Raw genomic sequence first — 19,644 nt, 5'->3', positions numbered from 1 at the left:
GTGGATGGGAAGGCAGGGAATTTTACTTTTTCTGCTGAGCACATGCCCAGCAACCTCCCAGCAGGCTCTTCTCTGGGGCTGGATCAACCTCTTCTGCTGGTCCTCATTTTGACATTTCTCCTTCTTGTAAAATCTTCATGAATGGAGTTTTCCAGATTAACTATTCAGAGAATAAAACTGTAAACTATTCATGCCATAAAGATGCTCATGTGCTGTTTAAACATTGCTGAACTGAAAGCAGTTAAGAGTTTGACCTTGAAAGCCAGAGTGCCTGAGTTTGAAGCCCCCCTCTGCTACCCACTGGGAGGGTGGCCTGGACAAGTCCAGGACCCTCTCTGTGCTGGGTCCTCATGGGTGAAACCTCGTGGGACACGGCTTCAAAGGGGACTGAGAAGACTGGCTGAGTTAAATAAAGCCCTCAGCTCAGCACCCCCCACATACTAGGTTCAATAGGTATTAGCTGTTACTATTACTGTCCACCCCAAATACCCTCATGTAGGTGGCTCTTTGGAATGTTCACTGTGCCCTTGGTGCTTAGGAGCAATCTTTTTTCATCCCAACAAGTAGTTTTATTCTCTGAGGTTTGGTGAATAGTCTAAGGCCACTCAGTTCTGAGCATGTGAGTCAGGACTTGAATGGAGTCCTGAGTTGCGGGGATCATGCTCACCTCATCATAACCCACAGGGAAGAAGTGGGTGTTTGAAAGGCCCGCAGCAGCAGGTGCTAGATCCAGAATCCTGGCTCCCAGGGCACAGTGCCTGCACGCAGAACCTTTAGTGCAGTGAGTCCTGGCAGGGCGGCCACATCCCATAGTCCAGGGAAGGAGAACACTGTACACAGCACTTGGTGGCCCGGTCTCCAGGCCTCTTTTGTAGCCCACAGTCTCTGTTTACAGATGTCCAAACATATCTAGAACCTTCCACACTCTACTCTTCACTTAAAACTAGTTCCGTTTTGCTTCATGCTTCACTTTTCAGAAACAGAACAGCATGGCGTCTGTACCAGTTACTTAAAGATCAGAGTGGCCTGTGGATTCAGGCTGCTCCTCTGGCCACGCTTTGGTTACACAGCAAGGAGCTAGGACAATTCCAGGGCAGGAGGAATGGACAACTGGGACAGGAAAGTCAAAACAGGGCCAAACCGTGTGGGCAATTTGCAACCAACTTATGAATAACAAGCCATTATCTTCCCCAGCCAGGGACACAGAGCAAATGGTTAAAGCCTCCCTAAGGAGAGAGTGCAGGAAAGGAGGGGGAAGGGGAAAGGAGAAATGGCAGGTTTATTTTTTTTTTTAACTCCCTAACAGACACGCCATTAGTCTCCAAGTTGCCAGGTGCTTCTCATGAATTCTGGGAAGGCCACGCCAAAGTAAAGAGGGCCCTTGAGAAGAAATAGGTACCAAAACAGTCAGCAGAGAGATTTTGAGACCTATCATCAGGAGGATATAAAATGCCTCAGAACCCCACCAACCGGCTCTTCACATTAGCTGAGAGCCTGTCTGCGCTTCATAAGCCAGATGGATAGGTTTGCTTGCCCTGCTTCTTTTTTTTTTTTTTTTAATATATTTTGTTGATTTTTTACAGAGAGGAAGGGAGAGGGATAGAGAGTCAGAAACATCGATGAGAGAGAAACATCGATCAGCTGCCTCCTGCACACCTCCCACTGGGGGTGTGCCTGCAACCAAGGTACATGCCCTTGACTGGATTCGAACCTGGGACCCTTCAGTCCACAGGCCGAGGCTCTATCCACTGAGCCAAACCGGCTAGGGCTGCCCTGCTTCTTTAATAAAGGTGCCTGCTTTAATTGCTTTAATAAATTGGCTTAATCACAATGCAATCAAGGTCTCTCGAATATATTCATTTACATGAGAAGGATTGAGGTTGGTGACAGCCCTCTCCATGGGCTCTGGGCTGTCCAGGGTCACCTCTCTGGTGACGGGGAAAAGGCCCCCGAACACGTTCCACCTGAATGAGGAGCTGGAAGAGCTTCCTTTCATTGCCATGTTTCTCGGCGTCAAGCTATCCAGTTCTTGGCAGGAGCAAACACCATCAGGCATTGGCCTTGTGAACAGCACCCAGTTCACTTAATTAAAATGAAATACAACTGCCTTCCAGAACCTTCTAGGACCTATAAAATGGCAGTTATGGCTTGTGCTCATGGATCGCTGATCTGAGACACTGCACTGATCGCTGTCTTTCTTGGCCACAAAAAACCACCACAGCAGGCTGGGCTCTAGAGACAGGGCACAAATCTCTCCATCCAGCATGAGTAGCCTTGATAGCATTCCTTCTTTCCAGTCTCCGGGGTCTGCGGCCTTTGCATTTGCATTTTCCCAGGGTCAAGCCCAGGGAGGCGCAGGGCAAGTGCTCATAAATGGCAGCAGATGGATGGATGAAAGAGCTTGTTGGCACAGGCCAGAGTGTGCTGGGACTTTTTATAGGCCGCTGACATCCACTCTCTCTCTTTTTGTTGTTGTTGTTAACTTTCCACTGAGGAGATATATTTTCCATTGATTTTTTGAGAAAGTAGAAGGGGTTAAGGGAAGGGAGGGGGGCGGAGAGAGAAACATCAATGTGAGAGTGACACAATGATAGGTTGCCTCATACACATGCCCCGACCAAGACTGGTGGATCCAGCCTGCAACTGAATATGTGCCCTAGACTGGAATCCAACTTGAGACCATTCAGTCCACAGGCTGAGGTTCTAACCACTGAGCCAAGATGGCTAGGATTTGCCACTCATTTTTTGTATGGCCTGGGAGTGAATAAGTTTTTTACATTTTTAAATGATTAAAAAACAGTTTTATAAATTTTTTTGTGAAAACACTATAGAATTCAAAGGACAATGTCCATAAGTAAAGTGTCATTGAAGCACAGCGTTGCCCGTTGACAGATGGCCTAACAGCCGTGGGCAAACTACGGCCCGCGGGCCGGATCTGGCCCGTTCGGCTGTTCTATCCGGCCCACGGAGCCGAAAGAGCGGAGGGTTCTCTTGCTCTCCCCTCCGCTCCTTTACTTTGAATTTATATTAGTTCACACAAACACTCCATCCATGCTTTTGTTCCGGCCCTCCGGTCCAGTTTAAGAACCCATTGTGGCCCTCGAGTCAAAAAGTTTGCCCACCCCTGGGCCCTAGGACCACCTCCTGCCGAGCGCAGCATAGAGTCACTGCAACAGAGACTGCATGGCTTAACCCTCCATGTTGGCATTTCTGCCGCTCCCCACACAGATGGAGAGAACAGCCTCCCAGGTCTGGGCGGGCCACCAGCACAGTCACTTTCTCAATAGTGGTTATGTACCCATCCAGCCAGCTCTACTGCCAGGTTGCGTTAGCCCCACTCCATGCTCTCTGGAACTTTTCTGTCCAGGTCTCCTCTCTGGTCCATGTCCATCTGAGGGGAGAGTGAGGAAAGAGCACTCCCGGGCTACACACAGCGTAGGGGGAGCCCAGTCACGCTCCTCCTGGAACTCCTCCAGGTGACCATCCTCTGCTCCAGGGGAATAGGGCAACCCCCAGGCCTTGGGCTGTGCCACACCCCTCTTCTGGATGCCTCCTGGTGGAGAGGCCCATTCTGGGTGGCAGGTACTCCTGGCGGCTGAGGGTAGTGTGGCCAGGGGTTCTGGCATCGCGGGGCGGGGCAGAGTGCTATGTCCCTGCTGGGCATCAGGTCCTCACTGTGGAAGTTCTCGGGCCTGCGGTGGAGCGGGCCGGGTCAGGAAAACCTGGTGTCAGGGCGAGGGGACACAGAGGGACACACGTCAGTCTCTCACTCTCGCTCACCTACCTCCAGTGGGCTCTGCGCTGCCTCCGGCTCACGGAACACAGGGAGCCCTGCTGGGGAACCCGGAGCACACTTCTCCCAGGCTGGCATTGGGGATGTCAAGGACATGCTGGAATTCTCTAGAAGTTCATAGTGGGATTTACAACAAAATAAGGTGGGAGGAAGGTGCAGAGCTTCTACTAAAGCTGATATTAGCAACAGCTGTGAGGCACCACACTCCTTAGCCCTTGGGACAGCGCAGACAGACCATCTTCTGCACCATTAACAAGCTTAAACACCGTAAAGGAATCACACTCACCCCGTGTCTTCTGACCACGATGGACCGGAACTCCCAGCCCTGTCTCCATTCGGAAGCTGCAGGAACTCAGACTCGGAAGATGGTTGGCTCACCCAGGTGCCCAGAGCTGGTCAGTGAGGAGAAGGGATCTGAACCCAAATCCGTGAAAACTCTCAGGCCTGAGCCTGAAACAGCATGATGTGCCCTATGGAGGCAAACCCATCAAGCTTGGAAGGACTTGCTAATTGTCTTCTTTAAATCACACAGATAACACCAAGCCCAGAGCGGATATCCAAGGGTACTGGAAAGTGCCCAGAAGGAGGGACGACTTACCCTTCAGGCCGCGAGGTGAGCAGTCACTGGACGCATCCCTGCGGCTCTCTAAGCTGCCTGGCCGGGACCCTGAGAGGAAAGGACCACCCTGAACTGAAAGGGCAGCTGACCCAGTGTAGCCCAGACTACACCATCCAGTCTGCAAAGGAGGACAGAACAGAGCGATTCTGCCACAGCTCAGGGAGTGCCCTCAGAAGGACAGACGCCCCAGGAGGGGTGCGGTCTCCCCTGAGCACAGTGGGCATGGGCTGTGCGGGATGACAGCCTGTGCTTCTGTGTCTGTGAGGTCTGGGGCCGGGGCTCAAACAATGTTGTTGACAAAGGAAATTTCACGCAGAACTCTGGTGTAGACCAAACAGGGCTGCTCTGGGATAGCGAACTGTTGGAGGGGTGGGGAGCCCACCCTACTCCACATGGAGCTTCTAGAACACCGGGAAACACACTGCCTAGACCAGGACAGTGGCACCTGGTGAGGGCAGGAGCCAGGGCAGGGCAGAGTGTGCGCCCACATGTGCACAATGGAGCCTGTGCTGCTCCAGGGGCTGCTTTACCTCGTGGATCCGAGGGGCAGGTGCTGGGGATTCAGGAGGAAAGAATGTGCTGGCTTTCCGTGGCTGTTTGCTGTCCTTCAGCTCCTTATTCTTTTTGTCACAAATTGACAGCTGCCCCAAAGGGAAAAGAAATGGATCTCAACGGTGACAAGTGCGGGGCAGCTGCCCTCCTGGCTGCGGTGTGTGCCTGCCTGAGCATGTCTAGGGCAGCCCTCCCTGCCTCCCTGGATCAGAGGGGGAGCACCTGTAGGGGGTGCCTGGGAAGGCACATGGGTTTTCTTTAAATTGTCAGCTGAATCCAGGGTGGTGGGCAAAGCCATGCCATGGAAACACATTCTGCCAAAAGGCAGAAGTGCTTGACCTTCATTTCAGCCCAGGTGCAGGGGGTGGGTTTTATTATATAAATCCCGCCAAGCACCAGGAACATATAGGAAAGTTTCCGGGTATTTGGGGTATAAAATAAACACACTGCATCGGCTCTGGATCACTGTCTCTCCATCAGAAGAGGACAGCCATCCCTCCTGGTCCCAGCTTTTTACTTCTATCTCTGTGTCTGTCTTTTTCTTTCATTTTTCTCAATCCCCAGCTGCCCCTACTCAGGAACTGGACTACTCTCTAGCCGTGCTGGACTCGGAAAAGAGAGAAATATTTACAACACCTGCTGCAGGGAGGGCAGTACCACCAGGCCAGGGCAGGCATACCTTCCAGGCCTGCAGACCGCCCCTCCTGGTCCACGCCCTCAGCACACATAGTCCCACAGCCCCGCCCCCTGTACCATCAGGGCTTGTCCCACCACACAGTCAGAGCTGGGGACAGGGACTGTGTGCCCTTCATCCTTGCACCAGCTGGTGTTGAGCTGAACTGTACTGAGAACCGGGGACACACTAGGAGCGGCTCTGCTTCCGCCCCACCAAGCAGTCTGCTCTGGACTCACTGGGGCACAGGGCACCCAGTTCCCCAGCCCTGGCCTGCTCCCCAAATAGCAGGCATCAGAATAAGCCTGTTAGCAGCGGGGTTGGGGGTGAGCCTAAAAGTACTTGGTTCCGTGAAGAGCACAGAAGCAGAACCAGCCCCCTCTTTGAGAAAGAAAAACCTTGAATAGAAACATCCACCTTCCTCTTGGAAAAGGACGTGTCACTGAAAGGCAACTGTGACACAGATCAGCGGGCTCCACACCCTCTGTCCATTGGAGCCCTGCACTGCCCACCCCTTCGCCTCTGTATCTTGATAAGAGAAGCTCGAGAAATCAGAACACTAAGGAAGAAGATCCTTTTCCTCAGCTGATTCAGCATAAATCTGTCCCCTCGGTGACACTTCCAAGAGCGGTGGCCGACTCCTCCCATCATGTTCCCCTCCACCCAGTGAGAAGATGTGAGGGCTCCGGGGTGTCACACTGTTTCCCCACAGAGCCTGTCTCTGCCCATAAGTTGTAAGAGTCCATGCCAGCACCATGGAGCTTTCTAGGCAATGGGAGGGAGGAGATAATGCTCACTCCTACACTTATTGTTGATTACTTCAGAAGCTGAATCCAAAGGAAACTCTCTCAGTTTTCATTTTAATTAAAAAGTTAGCTTCTTCATTTTGATTAAAAAGTTAGCTTCCCTCCCTCCTAAGACTTTGTTCTCAGAAATTATAAAGACCCAAAGCAACTGTTAATGTTCAAAAGACTGGTATCATTCACTGTTTCCCTTCTGCCTACATGAGATGGCAAGTGTTTCCATCAATTCCTAAGATGAAATTTACAACTGGTAGCTGAAACCTTCCTGCAATCAGTGCTCTCTGCCTGGGCCACTAGACCTTCCTGCAAGCAAGGGGAGTCAGAGCCTCCAGAAGTAGTGACACCCATCACTGGAGGGATGTAAGCTGGAGCTGCATGCTTAGGCCCCTAGGGGAGGCAGGGAAAGGGTGTTGAGGAACTGTGGGTCCCCATTCCCGCTTCAGCATAACACTTCCACTTTCACTTCCTGTGTGTGTGGGATTTGCACACAGGCCTTAGCTTGAAGGAAAAGCACTGTTGATGGAAACAGGTGTGAGAACCCAGGCTGAAGGGCACCACACACCGCCCACTCCCCGTGCTGCCTGCGGTTGGGAACTTGAACTCCAGGGACTGCTCACAGGGGCTGTCACCTGAATTCTAGCCCACTGAGAACATAGGGCTGGAGAGTCAGCGGACCTGGATCATCCACAGGGAATGCTGGGCCTTTTGCGAGACAGCCACCTCTGACTGGCCCAGCCCCTGAGTCGCATTTGTGTCCAGCTCCTGGAGGAAGGAAAAGGAAAGAACCACCACCTGAGGGAGGATGCGGGTTCCCTAGAGACTGAACCTGCACCAGCAGCTCCTCCCAGCAACGTCAAGTGTCCATGGGCCACCAGTCACTGCTCTTCCCTGAGAAGGACTAAGATGCCCTGTGCCTCAGGCCTGCCAGCTGCTCTCTGACAGCAGCCCTGGACCCCCTCCAAACTGACACCAGAGTCTCCATCTTACAGACAGTTCTAGGTCCACCTGAGCGTGAGCACTGGGCTGCCAGGGAATCGCCGTGGGCAGTGCTGGGTGTGCAGTGAGAGGGGTCCTCAGGCAGGCTCCGCATGCATCTGAACAGGCCTGGGCTCTGGCTCAGGGTGGGATCCAGGCTGACACAGCCCGAGGGTTAGCCTGGAGGGCTGGGCCTTGAGCCACACAGGCCACTGGCAGGCTCAGGGGAGGAAGTGCTAAAGGCTCTCACTGGATTCAGGCAGGGCTTCTGCTCTGCAGAGCCTGGGAGACCAGGGCTGACTGCTGAGTGCCCACAAGGGACACGGAGCAAGCCCACCCCAGCCGCACCCAGCACCGCACCCCTGACACCCAACAGTGAGTGGCTGCCTTTTCAGCGTCTGCCCAGGAGCACAGAGGGACTGCCTCCTGCTCTGTGCTCACTCACCTCATCTTCTCCCAGGGGTGCTTCTGATTTGTAAACAAGGGGCTAGGTCCTGAAGCTGCCCCAGGGAGCCTTGAGGGCAGGGACCCTGTCTGTCTTTGCTGGGCTTGTCAAATCACGGTTATACATGCCATGGCTTCCAGGGTCCTGTGGGAGGTAAGATTATGAAAAATCATAACCTCTTCTCTTCTCATCAGGTTCTAACACCCCCGGGACAGTCATATTCAGCTCTTTCTGCTGTCCTCGGATACTTCATCTCTAGGTTAGAAGCAGAATGTCTTTTTAAGTTTTAAGCTTTATTTCTCCCCTTCTGTTGCATATTTTAAATTTCCCAGTGCTCTTCCCCAGATGCTCTTTTTCATAGCATCCTGCTCTGGTTTCACCCAGCACTGTTCACTCTGAGGTCATGACGGGCACTTTAATTTGTCTCTGTGCCTAATGCCCGCTGACTCTGTTGCTCTCACATCAGTTAGTCTCTGGTGTTGCAGGCACTCCTCAGGTGTCCGGGGACCTTGACGTCTCATGGTCACCCCTGGCATGATGTGACCCGACTGCTCTGCTGGGAATGTCTCCTGCTAATCAGATGCCTTGAAGAGGATGTAACATCCCATCTAAGGTGCCAGCATGCATGGCTCCTGGCATCTGGGGGACATCCAACCTGTAAATCCCTCCTGAATCCCCTTGTTTTTCCATCTAGGACACCTGCCCTCCACTCCATGGACCGGCCTCCAGTGCAAGGACCCTGTCAAGTCTCCTCCCTGGAGAATAAGCCTCCAAAGTTGCCTGACTTTGGCCTAAACTTTGGTTCACCTCCATTCGGGAGCCGCTTGGTGCAACCAATTCCTGAGCAGTGGTGTGGGTTCCAGGGCTCAGGCCCAGGCCCCCAGATGGCGGAGTTACCTTCCCAAACTTGCACAGTTATAGGTAGAGCTGAGCTCTGAACCTGTGTCTGTGGGACACCAAACATGTCCACAGCTTCACCCACCTGCTGACCAGCTCTCAGTCTGAGAGGCGCCTCCTGCCCCTGTGAACCGGGGTCTTTGGGAAGGACCTCAGGCCGAGATGCTTATCACTCTTGGTTTGAAGGGACCGTGACTCACCGTGGGTGCGGTCTAGGTGCCGGGACGTGGGGGTGGAGGTGGAGCTGGAAGGAGCTGTAGTGATGGCTGAGGATGAACAGGCCCCGGAGCCCAGCTCTGATGGCCGGGGCTTGGTGGCTGGGTCAGTGGAGGCATCAGTGCCATCAAGGCTGCCTCTGGGTGGGGCCACTCCCTTTGGTATTAGGTTCCCAGGGCCTGGGGCAGAGAAGGACAGTGAGAAATGGGGCTGCAATTCCCATGCCAAGGTGGGCGATCACACTGCGGCCTAGAAGCAGAGGCAGCAGGCACAGGGAGCCCAGGGACAAGAGCTGGGCTGTGTGCCTCACGGGCTGTGGTCTAAGGGGAGGCCCTGGTGGCAGCCTGAGCTGGAGGCCCTGGGAGGCTGGCCCTGGCTCTAACCATGGCTCACAGTGCGATCCCGCAGCAGCTGGGGGAAAATAAAGGATGAGCTCAGGAGGCTCGACAAAATGTTGGTAAAAGTCCAACACATTAACTACTGGGCCCACCTGCCATGTAACTCAATCCCTGACTTAAGAAGACCTGGCCTGTGGCTGCTCAAGACCACTCCTGACCTGTGGTCCAGGCCCTCAAGGTCCAGGATGTGCACCTTGCCAACAGACTTCCCTTATGATTTCAGAAAGAAGTTCATTGTCACCCTAATAGTCATTTGTTTAAGGAGTCTTCATCTCTACATGGTGACTTTGACTCAAGAATGATTTTTACCTTCCATTTTTACAATCTCTGAATTTTCTGCTGTGAACATATACTATTGGCAAAGTTAAATAAAATACTAGTAAAAACAACAACAACATTGGGGGAAAAACACACCTAAAAGACCTTTCAACTACCTCCTTGTAGGAGAGGGGATGGGGTCTCCAGATAGAAGTGAAAAATGAATGAGGTTGGAGTTCCTCAGAACAGCAGGACAAGGTTGTTTTGCACAGTGTCCAGCTCCAGGCAGCTGGAGGGCTAAGGACCTGGAGCCACGTCCACTGTGGGGATTTGGGCCCCTCCACACCTTCCTAGGACCTGACCCCTCTGGCTCTCAGCTACCCAGTGTCTGGACTCTCAGGGAAGTTGTAAGCACCCAAGCCTTGCAACTTGAAATCAAGGGAAATTTTGGATTCTGAAGAAAAACCTTGATGAGAAGCAAGATTCAAGTCTGGTGGGATGAATCTGGCAGGCGTCCACTGTGTGAAGTCAGTGTGAGGAGGGGCAGAGAGGCGGAGGTGCCAAACAGCAGCCATGGCAGAGAGACTGCATTTCCAAGAGCATGCTGGGCAGGCAGGTGGGGCACTAGCAGGTGGCATCCCGGGAATCATAGCTGTGCATGCCAGGAAGGTAGAGCCACATCAACTGACAGGAACAGTGTGATCATCACCCATTTACTTTTTTTTTTTTAATATATTTTATTGATATTTCACAGAGAGGAAGGGAGAGGGATAGAGAGCTAGAAACATCGATGAGAGAGAAACATCGATCAGCTGCCTCCTGCACACCCCCTACTGGGGATGTGCCCGCAACCAAGGTACATGCCCTTGACCGGAATCGAACCTAGGAACCTTGAGTCCCCAGGCCGACGCTCTAACCACGGAGCCAAACCGGTTTCGGCCACCCATTTACTTTTATGGTGACCTTGTGTTTATAGTGTCAGTGGTTTTCCACTCATAGTACCGATAAAAATCTTTCCTTTTAAAATAAAGTAGAAATGGCAAGTTGATTCAAGGGAAAGTATGTAATAAGAACACAGGTGATACACACTTGGCAAAATCATGGAGATGGTACAAGGATGGCTGAAGACAGAAAACAATGCAGTATCTAAAGGCCTCTGTGGACCAGCGCTCCTGGCTGACGGTGACTGTGAGCTGATGTCCTGTCTGTCCACTGCTGCCCTCACAGCAGCATCCAAGACGTCAGAGGACCTCTGCACGGTCCTACAATGTCACTCTGGGCTGAATCCTGGCTCTGTAACATCAATCCAATTATTTGAGATGCTGAGTGGAGCAGTAAATTCTTCAAAACATGGAACACATCTAAAAAGGGACTGCTCCGCAAAAGCCAAGCTTCTGTGCTCTGGCACAGGAAGTGGAGAAAAGGGCAGCAGATTTAAAGTTAGCTGTCCAAAAACGAGTCTTAAAAAAAAATCTCACTTGACAGGGTCCACAGAGTTTCGGAAGCCTAGCGACCGCTGATCAGTTCTGCGCTGCACAGGGGCATGGTCTCCAAGCCTGCAGGTGCGAGGGCAGGGGTGGCACTGGGCCCAGGGACTCACTTAGCGTGGACACTCTGGCCCAGGGACTTAGGCGTGGATGCCCTGATGCTCCCCTAACACTAGCTGTGCTGGAATAAGGTCCAGAAGCTGTGACAACTGGTCTCCTTTGAAGTCAGAATCTACAATGGCTACTTTAAGCTTGGCTTGGAATTTGGGTCAGGAGGAGGGGTCCTCTATGGGTCATCTGGCCTTAGCTACTGTTTTTCTGTTTGTTTGTTTCAATTTCAGTCATGATGGAGGGTACATTGTGAAGACACTGATGAAGGGAATGGATTAGAAATCCCTACAGAGGGTGGCCTAGGCCATCGTGTGGCAGGCTGAGGCTGTTGGGGAGGTCCTCCCTCTGTGGGGGCAATCTATCATGGATCCTGGTGGGTGAGGCCTACCTCTTTAGGGTTATTGATTGTGGGGCTCCTCCACTGTGAGAGGGCAGAGGCCAGGCCGAGGTACCTCACCCTCCACAGTGCATGAATTTTGTGCACCAGGCCTCTAGTAAATATATAGTTGGGATGTATTCCTCTTATTTATTTGAGGTTATGCCTAGAACAGAGAGAGAGAAGGCTTCTAGTGCAGCCAGTCGCTGGCTCCATAATGCCTTCAGGTACTGCCTCAGGCCTGGCTGGGTGGGGCCTCTCGTTGGACCAGGTGCTGGCCCTTGGGCAGGCCCCTCCTCTGGCTCTGGAGCACTCTGGAGCTCTGGGTATGGACCTGGAGTGGGAGGAAGAGACAGATTTACTCACACACCTGGCTTTCCTGTGACTTTCCACAGACAGGAAAGATGCTATTGCCTTTAAGGGAACTCCAGCCCATGAGCCTGACCTCCCCAGATTATCTGCCCAGGTTATCAGTCCCCCTCACCTTCCTGAGTTGCCTCGGTGGGCTCAAGATGCTCCAACTCAACCCCTAGGTTTTGGGCGTGGCCCACAAGGTGTGAGGCAGGGGAGTTGATGGGCACCAAGGCCTGCTCCACCTCGAACCAGGTGAAAGGAAGGGGCTGCCCAAACCCTGGACCTGGTCCGGCCAGGTCCCCACTATCAAAGCAATGGCCTGGGGAGAGGCAGGTAAGCAGCAGAGTCTGAGTCCTGGTCTGTCCTTCCACTCTGCCCTCCCATGGCACCCTTGCTTGGAACTGAGACTCTGTTCAGGCCCCCCTTGCCCCTCCAGGGGACAGCCCCTTGCCACCCCCCCGCCCCTGTGTGGCTTTCCTGGTTGTAGCAGGCATGGGATCCAGCAGGTTTAACATGGAGCCTATGTGAGACTCTTCTTCTACTGGCAGCTCTCCTGAAGGCCCTGTTCACTGGCCCCAGATTATCTGGGTGAAACCAGAGCAGGATGCTATCTGGGCTGAGGACTGAGACAGACTTGTGAGCAGCCTGCTCTCCACCATCCTGTTCTGTGCCTGGCCATGGTGGTCAGGGGAGATGGATGTGGAGAGGGGCTGGCAGAGCGGGATGGGTCTGTGGCGGGGAGGGACAACTCAGCCCAGCCTCCCCTCTGGGTCTACAAGACCAGGGACCCCATCACTGTCCTCTTTGACTCATGTCCTCCTGGAATAGAAGCCAACAGAATTCAGGCCTTTCTTTGGAAGCAGAAGATGTGTACGATCAGCGTTCTTCCAGGCACCCCTGCACTCACAGTCCCCACTCTGCTGACACAGGGGACCCTCCTTCTGGACCCAGAGACCACTCACTTTATGACTTGGTCCTGTGGTGTGTCACCCCGGTCATTATAAGGAGGTGTGACTCCAGATGTAGAAAACACCTTGATGGAATCAGCTCTGATGGATGGTGGACAGGACCTGCAAATGATGGACAGCGTGACCTCCGGACCCACTGCCAAGAACTGAGGCCCAGGGTTTGTGTCTGTGTCATTCACTAAGTCAGGTTAAGTGTCTCCAAACATGCCTGCCTGTAGTAGGAGTTTAATGCACATTGCCAAGTGCATCTGAGTGGGCCTGGGGCCCCTGCTCTCCCCTGCCATCCCCCATGTGGCTACACCAAGGACCAGGACAAGGTCAGCTAGGTGAAATCTCAAACTGCTTGACAGGTTGTTTTCCATATGCTTTTCCAAACTCAGATGCCACAGGCCGCTGATGGGGGGTGGGGTGGGTTGGTCGGGGTCAGGGGACTTTCCATGGCATAGAGAGACGTAAGTGGCGGGAACAACCACAGCTGGTCCAGTAGCCCTTTCTGCAGAGCCAGGCAGCAGGGAAGCCCTGCCATGGCTTGTCCCCACAGCAGTGCCTACAAGAGGCCCATGAGGTTGATCCTGTACCACCCACGTTCCAGAAGAGCATTCTGAGGCTCAGACTGATGTGATGACATTGTCAAGACACACAGCTAGCAGGGGCAGAGTCCCCACTGTGCCACAGAGGGGACCCGTGCTCACCTAGTTAGCAGCTCATCCAGGAACCCTTGGGCTCTGGAGAAGGCCGGGTGGATGGGCATCAGGGTGCAGTTGTGGGGGATGTTTCCAGCCGGGAAAGCTGGAACCAGGGACCCCACCACTTTCTCCAAGTTGCCTTTATGGAGGGCCCGCATCCTGCAGGCTTCACGTAGTCTCAGAGTTAACTCAGCTGCACACTGGGTGGGAGGAGGGCATGTCCTAAAATTGGTAAAGGGCAACAAAAGAAAACTAAAGCTAGCATCATTATCCTTAATGGTGGAATATTGAACACTTGTCCCTTAAGGTCATGAACAAGTCAAGGATGTCCAAGAAATAAAAAGATAAATCAGTTTTCTAAATGGAGAAAAGCATATAAAACAAATATATTAAAAACCTAGAGGCATATGATGAGATACTCAACATTTAACATGTCATCAGGAAAATGCAAATTAAAACCACAGTAGCCTTGGCTGGCGTCACTTCTGTCAGTAATCTATGCAACAGGCAGACAGAAAATCAGTAAGGTTATGAAAGAACCAAATACTGCCATCAATAAAGTGGATCTAACTAGCACAAACCTCCACCCCCAAATAGTAAAATACACATTCTCTTAAGAGCACATGGAACATTAAGCAAGGTAGATGCTTCTGAACAATTAATAAATTCAAAACGTATGATGTGTGGTTTTTGATGGCATGGAATTGAATTAGAAATCAGTAACAGAAAGATAACTGGAAAAATTCTTAAATTCTTGGAAATGAAACGAGATTTCTAAATAATCAAAAAGTTAAAAGGAAATTTCAAGGGAAATTAAAACATTTTGAACTGAACAAAACATGGAAATGTAGTGAAGAATGTGCTGGATGCTGGCTAAAGCTGTGCTTAGAGGATAGTTGGTAGCACTGCATGTTTACATTAGAGAATTCCCAAATGGGTGGTCTGACTCTCTCCCAAGGATGCGACGCTTGAGTTGAGATCTGAGGGGTGAATAGGCCTTAACAAGGTGCAGAGAAAGAGAACTGTGCACATGGCCAAAGGAGCAGTTCAGGCAAAGGTCATGGTGGGAAAGGACTTGGGAAGTGGGAGGTCAGTGTTGCTGAGTGGGGACAGTAAGGGGAAGGACAGATTGGGTTGAAATGGGAGACAGCAGGAAGTAGAACCTAGGGCATTGTAGGCCATGGTGTAGGAGTTTGTCTTTATGCTAAAACCAAGAGAATTACTAAGGGAAGTGACACAATTTTGATATATGTTTTGGAAAGATGTCAGGCTCCTCTCTGGAGATGGATTAGAGAGGACAGAAGGGACATGAGTAGACCATTTGGGGGCTATGGCACAGTGTGGTGGTGAACAAGCAGCAAGTGTCACCTTCAGGAAAACAAACCTGGAGGCAGCCTGCCAGGATCAACCCTGCCTCCACCAGCTGCTGAGTGTGGAATGCTGACCAAAGTACTTGACCTTGCTTTCCCTCTCATCTGTTCACACCTATTAGGGTCAGTGTGAGGGTTATTTAATGATTTAGCATAAACACATGGGACATAGTGGGCGTGTGAGAGACGATGGTGATAACTTAGATGTGGGAGGTGGAGGTAGCAATGAGAGAGGTAAAACCAACAGGACTTGGTGATGGATTGGATGTGGCTGGTGAGGGAGAACGGGTTCTGTCCGTGGTGCTGATGTGCAGTTTGGTCTGGACACTGAAAGCAGATCAGCTCTGAAGAGGTTGGTAGGTTTTGCTTTGCTTATCTTGGTAGACTTCTAACTCATGCCTCAAGAAAAGTGTCCTTTCATCTGAACTGGGAGTAAAATAGTTGTATCTTGGCATGGATTTCTTGAGTTTATCCTATTTGGGGATTGTGCAGCTTACTAAATCTGTAGCTTATGTCTTTTGCCAGATTTTGGGATTTTTCAGCCATTATTTTCTCTATTACGTTCTGGCTCCAAACTCTCCTCTCCTCTGGGACTTTAGAATAAGTAAAATGCAGTCTCACCTTAAACACCAGGTAATAGTCAGAAGGAGTTTGTACTCCAAGAGTCGATGTTGAGAATATATATTATTTTAGGGAGAATTTAAATAAATTCATGTATATTAGGTATTGAGGAAAAGGGAACTTTCGTATGTGGGAAACCACTGGGATGCCCATGAGATACTGCTAACTGCCTACCAGTAGAGGCTGGGAGGGCAGAGGATTGAATTTGACCTAATGACATGTTTGGGGTGATTTCTAATTACTTTTAGAGCTTAGTTTTAGAAGTGCTGTACTAAAATACATTTGTTGAAAATAAAAATTGATACCTGTTCCTTTGAAAGATGTCAATTTTGACCATAACTTGACAGAATTTGATCCCATCTTTACAGTTTTGGCCCCTTTTGTATTTCGTTGTTTTATATATATATTGTGGGGCTAAGTTCTGCAGTGGCATTTTAAAAGAGATAAGTTGCAGGAAGAAAATAATGTACTAGAGGCCTGGTGCAAGAAATTTGTGCACTCAAGGGGTGGGGTGTCCCCTCAGCCCAGCCTTCATCCTCTCGCAGTCCAGGAGCCCTTGGGCGATGTCTGACTACCTCTGAGCGGGAGAGGCTCCCGCCACCATCCCTGCACTCACCAGCTGTGAGGCTGGCTTCTTGCTGAGCGGTGCTCCCCATGTTGGAACACATTGACCACCAGGGAGCTGCTCCTGCCTTGAGCATCTGAGCCCTGGTGGTCAGTGCACGTCATAGTGACTGGTCAAATGGTCGTTCTGATTGTTCTGCTGTTCGGTTGCTGGGCTTTTTTTTTATATAGGATAGTATGTAGATCAAGCATCTCAAACTCGCAGCCCACAGGCCACATGCAGCCCACAATGAGTATTTTTGTAGACCAGCCAATATAACGGTATGTAAGAAATATTTCAATAAAAATTTCATAGCTTAATTTTTACAATATCTTGTTACACATAATTATTAATAATGGACTACAACATTCACTAATGACTGATTACTATAATCGTGTTGCATTCATTTCCCTTACGCACCTTACACACAGGTGCACCATTTCTCTCCACTAATACTAGCAGCAAATATTTTAGCAGCTGATTGCCACATCATTAGTCTTGGACTGACTTGTTTGGTGTGCACAACTGGAAATATTTCACTTTCAGAGAACAAGAAAAATGGGTTTGTTTGTGTTACACTTATTAATTTGTGCAGTTACTCAGTGTCTGGTAAGTTAATGTTCAAGAAAAAAATATTAATTTTTATTAAAATGTTCTATTATTTTATGTTAGCAACTAGTGGCCTGATGCACAAAGACTCGTGCAAGAGTTGGCCTTCTTTCCCCCGACTGCTAGCACCAGCTTCCCTCTGGCACCCAGGACCTGGGCAGCTTCGCTCCAGCCACGGCCGCCACCCACCCGGTTCCCCGTGGTTCTCCATTTGCCATGCTGAGATCAGAGCCTGCGGGCCAAGGGGGAGGGACCGAGAGGTGATCAATTCACCTCATAGCAACCAGCTGAGTGGTTGTTCTGGTCGTGACACTTATGGCCTCTGGCCTTGTATTATATAGGAATTACTCATTTACTTCAGCCCTTTGTATTCAGCATGTCTCTATCGAAATAAAGCTACATTTCTATGAAAATTAAAACTTTTGTGTGTTTTTTTTGTTTGTTTGTTTGTTTTTTTTTGTGTGTGTGTGTTTTTTTTTTTGCGGTCCACATAAACTTTAACCTTATTTATTTGGCCAGTGTTAGCCTTTGAGTTTGATAAGTTTGATGTAGATGTAGAGCCTTTATATTTCCTTATCTTTCATATGCCAGATAGATCTTAAATTTCATAGAGATTGTGTCATAATTTTTGTGTATTCCAAAGCACTTAGCATTGGCCAGGAGCTGCCACAACCCCCAACCCACCTGTGTTCCCTGCCAGAGCCCTTTGGAATACGGGGCCCAAAGCTGTTTGGAATAAGGGACGAACTGCCGTTTTCAAATGTGGGGCAAAGAGCCGTTTTGAATGTGGGGCAAATAGCCATTGGCAATGCATGGCGCAGAGCTGGTGGGCACAGAGACGGTGGGCCCAGAGCTGGTGTGCGCAGCGATGGACAGTGAACACATCCTCAGGATGGACGTTACTGTCCAGGAGCTCATGGAGCTCTTTCTGCAGAGCCTGCTGGTGGCTTGAGTGAGTGCACCTGCTTCCCTGTCCCATTGCTGGTGCCCTGGCTCCTCTCCAGACTCCCTGGTGTCTCCACCGACCCCACCCCCACCTGAGCCCTGGTAGTCTTGGGACTCGGGGATCTTTGCTTGTTTCCAAGCTGGGGGCGGGGGTCCTGACCTGGGGCCTGAGGGGTTTCCTTCTCTGGAGCCCATGCACCAGGTGCAGGACCCCGTGGCACTCCCAGCCCTGGACTGAGATGGGCTCACCTGCTCCTGCCAGGGCGCTAGGCTGCTGGTCCCAGAGAGGACAGGGTCTGAGGGGTCACCCGTTCCATGTGGCTGGACCACTGGGGAAAAGCACTCATTGCCCCCAAATATCCTGTTGTAGTGTTTGAACTCGAGACCAGTCAGTGAATGGCCGTGACGGGGAAGCATTGTGCAGATGTCTGAGTGGGAACGTGTACTGGCTGGAACTGGCACAGTGTTTTGCAATAGATGAGAGATTCGTTGAAAAGTCTGTTTTATTTCTTCCCATTCTGGGACGCTAGAGAAAAGTGGTGAGAAAGTTTGCCTCCTGCTGTCTCACATCTGTAGCTGGGATCAGGGCAGGGAGACAGACCCTGGGGAAAGGTGGGCTTGCTGCCAACTGAAGCGAGGGTGGGCACTGGGTGACCCTTCAGCCCACAAGGGCATAGCCCACAGGGGCCCTGCCCGCTGTTGCCCAAGAACTTCAGAATGTGCACGTGGGGTGACGTTTCCTGCCTTTCTGCCCACACCCCCCTCCTCACAGGTAAAAATTTTGAGCCCAGTCGCAAGCAGCAAGGTTGACAACCTGTACATGCACTTGGTGGATGGTATCTTGCTGAACCAAGTCATGCTGGAAATGTAAGTTGTCCTCACAGGCAAAGCACAAAACTGATGCTCATAAGGTGTGACTTAAGGGTGTAGAAATGAAGAAAGCTGAGTTGCTGTGGGAGGGTTTCTCATGGGCCAGTGGCACCTCAGGATACGGGCCCTTTTGCTCCCATTCGTTGGGGATGAAGACCTGCAGGACAGTGGGTGGCAGTTTGTTTGATGAAGGATATTTGGAACTGAAGGACTGTCAAGCACTTGGTGTAGATGGTTCAGTTAACTTCAAACTCAGGTACTCAAGGTGGTTTAAACAATGAAATTTAAAAATAAAACTTGTGGGGGGTCATGGAACTGTAACCGACAGTGTCTGGCCACAGGAAGTGTCGGGTGGGCCGGGAGCACTGCGAGTGACTGAGGCTTCACTTCTGGTTAGGACGCCTGTTTCTGAGATCTTTCACTTCATCTTCCACGTTCATTGCCCCATAGCGAGTGCAGTCAGTTAAATGGCTTCTCAGGTCCTGGATTGAAAGCCACTGTGTTAGGAGGGGCACAGGGCATCAAAATGCTGAGGGACCGATTTGGAGGGTCTCAAACAGGGTCTGGGGGAGGTGGCACTTGTTAGCATGCATGCGGGACCACATCCTCTCCTGCTGCTGAATTCTGCAGAGCCTGTCTGACTGACAGCCTGCCCCAAGGAGGTAGTGTCTCTTACCTCTGACTCTGTTTTAACTCAGAAACGGCAGGGGAGGTGTTGGAACTTAGTGTTGGTGTGGTTTTTGGGCACTTGAAGGAAAAGGGAACATCCTAACGTTCTCTGTGGACCAACCCCTTATGCTCACCTACTCACCTGCAACTAAGCTGTCCTATTTGAGCATAAACCCTTTGGCTAATGAGAATCAGCTTCATTTGTGGCCCACACAGGAGGAGGAGTTAGCTTTGGCATATTCAGAAAGTGGTTTAAGTAGACTTACCTAAAAAGAGCTGTTTTAAGAAATTTCCCAAGAACATAGCTCCTTTTGTTTTAATAAGTCATGTGTTATCATGCTGTGG

The sequence above is a fragment of the Plecotus auritus genome, assembly GCF_963455305.1.
Source record: "Plecotus auritus genome assembly, chromosome: 8".
In the NCBI taxonomy this organism is placed as follows: domain Eukaryota; kingdom Metazoa; phylum Chordata; class Mammalia; order Chiroptera; family Vespertilionidae; genus Plecotus; species Plecotus auritus.
The sequence above is the reverse complement of the archived record's forward strand: the minus strand, read 5'-3'. Positions refer to the sequence as shown.